This window comes from Nothoprocta perdicaria, unplaced genomic scaffold, assembly GCF_003342845.1.
Source record: "Nothoprocta perdicaria isolate Ctin4 unplaced genomic scaffold, notPer1 scaffold_164, whole genome shotgun sequence".
Taxonomy (NCBI): Eukaryota; Metazoa; Chordata; class Aves; order Tinamiformes; family Tinamidae; genus Nothoprocta; species Nothoprocta perdicaria.
Window position 1 is genome coordinate 981,432 of NW_020454805.1, and position 3,109 is coordinate 984,540.

A 3,109-nucleotide genomic window follows, 5' to 3' on the forward strand; every position below is an offset into this window, starting at 1 on the left:
CTTTTTCAAGAAGAATCATGCTTGCAATATGTAGACTGCATTCCTCTCATGTAAATCTACTGAAAGAGTAGAATTGTGCCTACTTTTAACTTGTCTCTTTACATTAATTAGGAGCAAACTAGTGTACTCTTCTTTTTAATAAATTGTATTGCAGCATGCTATAAATTACAGAACCTACAGTTTCTGCAATGCTTTTTTATATTCAGAGAAAGCATCGTATTTATTTAATTTCTGATATCCAAGAAAAAAAATCTTCTTGGAAAAACTCTATTTGTGTCATACTATGATATTATTGTAAATTATTCAAAGGCTACAACAGATTTTTAGTACAGTTCATTAATTTTCAAAGTCTGCAGGTTAGAAGGAAGCAAATTTCTATAATCATGCATGTAACATTATTAGAATTTTTTACTTTTGCTGATTTCAGCATATTTGGAGCTGCACAACACAGCCTTCAGCAAAATATGTACAATCTAGCAGAAAAGGAACTATTATTTTTTCCAACAATAAATTTTCTGTTTCAGTAACTAGAGCTCAAATGATAAATGTTAACACATATTTGTCTTTGTATCTCTAACAAATAGTCAGAATTAACRATTTATGTGTAACATAGGACTCATCTAAGGAATTTCTCTGTTTTAAATATGAAGTAATAAATTCACACAACATTAAAGTCATTATTTTACAAGTAACTATATTCTACTTTTTCCAATTCTTTTAAATTTAGTATTAACACTGTATTTCRAAGTACAGCACATCAACCATTTACATAACTGCTTTAAGGACCTTAAAAAAAATCATCAACACATATAGTAAACTGGTACAAACTAGTGGGATTGTGGGTACACCAATTCCAGTAATTAGTGATGCTGTTATGGAAATATCATTTTATCACTGAGCAATAGTGTGATCACTGATCATAGTATGATCAATAGTTGTTTTCCTATCAAGATCTAAAAATATAGTAAATAAAARGGATATGGCTTCTGGCTCTTCATGACCTGGTTCAAGCCTGCACTCTGTCCTTCTCAGTCTAATGTTTTAGTGATGTGTTCATGTCAGTATGACCTTGTGACCAAACAAGCTGATTTAATATGATGTTTATAAGATATTCTAAATATTCATGATATCTTCTCTGTGCTTTGAATGATCTCTACAAATATCTACAGAAATATATTTATGCTCATCCAACTAGCTAGCTGCATAGCCATGGGGATGCCACACTTAGTGGATGATATGATAGCATAAGTCTGTAGCCATCTGTGAGGAAAATAAAGATGAAATATCTAGCATTTGTCATGGAATATTTTGAAAACAAAGAGGAAGATGAGGATACAGCAAAAAGGCTGGAAAACAGAAGAACAAATAATAATGGGAGGTATGAATGGATTACTGCTTTCATAGAGTTCTGTAAATCATTTCGGTGTTTGAAACAACTCCTGCACACATACTTCACTGAAACATAAAGCAGATGCTTCACTGAGGTGTTGTGGCTGGTCCAGTAGCTGCATGTTATACATGGCTGGTCTGCAAGGATTAACGTTTAGAATTCCCAGAGCAGAACTAAACTAACTCTTGCTTTATTAACAAGAAAACCTGAAGAATACTTACCCTGTTTTTACAACTACCCTATTTGACAAGAACAGCACTAATATTTTCCAGAATTTTTTGTTATGTCCCATTTTTGTTCTTGTCTTTAACCAATAGCTTCAGTATTTGAGCTAACAGATAAGTGAGAAAAATATTAATGGATAGCTATCCCTCTGCCAATGAACTATTTTGGTTCACCTCCAAAGGTCTCAGTCCAGCCCTTTAAAATTTTTATAATAGGATTGATCCTCCCTGAATCCTGCCCTTAGCTACCGTCTATAAATGCATGGATGCTCACTGAGTTCAGCTAAAGATCAAGTTCTCAGTTTATCTATTTCTATCTCATTCTTTTAAGCTTTTAGCTATTAGGCTTATAGAGCTAAACTGAAATATAGCATCTGGGTAGAACCATATTGTGACAGCTAGTTTTTTAATTCAACAAGTCTTTACGGATAATTTGTTTTACTTTCATTATTTTTGTATAACTCAGTCTTAGTTTATATAGTAACATGTAACATGTATAATGAGGTATTTATGACTTAGTATGAAATATGGATTTATGTATTTACGATTGTGTGTATGTATATATTTATATGCATGTATGCTTCCTCTTTGTTGGCAAACAGATTTGGAGTGTAACATTTGTCATGTGAAATATCATTTCTTAATTTAGTTCCACATCATAACTTTCTGAGTTATTACTATATTTCTCAGAATGCTGTTCACCTATTTTTTATTATTTCACCACTTGCCTTGGTTTATATGTCATATCACAGAAATAAGCATTCCTAATAGAATGTTTTCCTTGCCCTCATCATGGAAACATTTTCCAGAGGTAACATTACTTGTAGGATCTTCATTAAAAAAATCCATGAGCTAGATGAAAATAACTCTAAGTATGCTTGGTGTACTCAGCATTAAGAAATTGATGAACATTGTAAAAATTCATACTATGCATTTTAACATAATAGCTGAGAAAAGGAAATGGGTAAAATAATTATGGTTTGATTATGAACAAAGCAGAAATTCCACCAAAATGCTTCTTAATCATCGATACCAATGCTACACTGGATAATATAATGACTATTTCAGAAGAAATATTGTCATATAGAGGGCTTAACAGATTGAGCTCTCAGTAGGACTAGGCAGATGACACCAGATCCCACTGATGTGTTGCAACTGAAATAAGCAATCAATAACTGAGATTCCTCTAGTCACATGTCAGTGTGCTCAGCTCCAACAAGAGATGCTCAGATTTGATGCTGCAGAGGACATATTTTCCAGTTTGAACAAGGTTCTTACCAAAAGACTCTCAACATTTTAACTTTTTATACAGATTTATGTTGTTTTGATTTTTTTTGTTATACTTTTAGCTAAAAATGATGCTAAATTGGCATTTTCTCTTATTCAGCTTGTTAAAAATTACAGTGAAGATTCAGAAAGGGTATCCAAACTCTCAGTTTAGGGAAAAGCTCTTCTAAGGACTCTTTCTTTCTTTCTTTCTTTCTTTCTTTCTTTC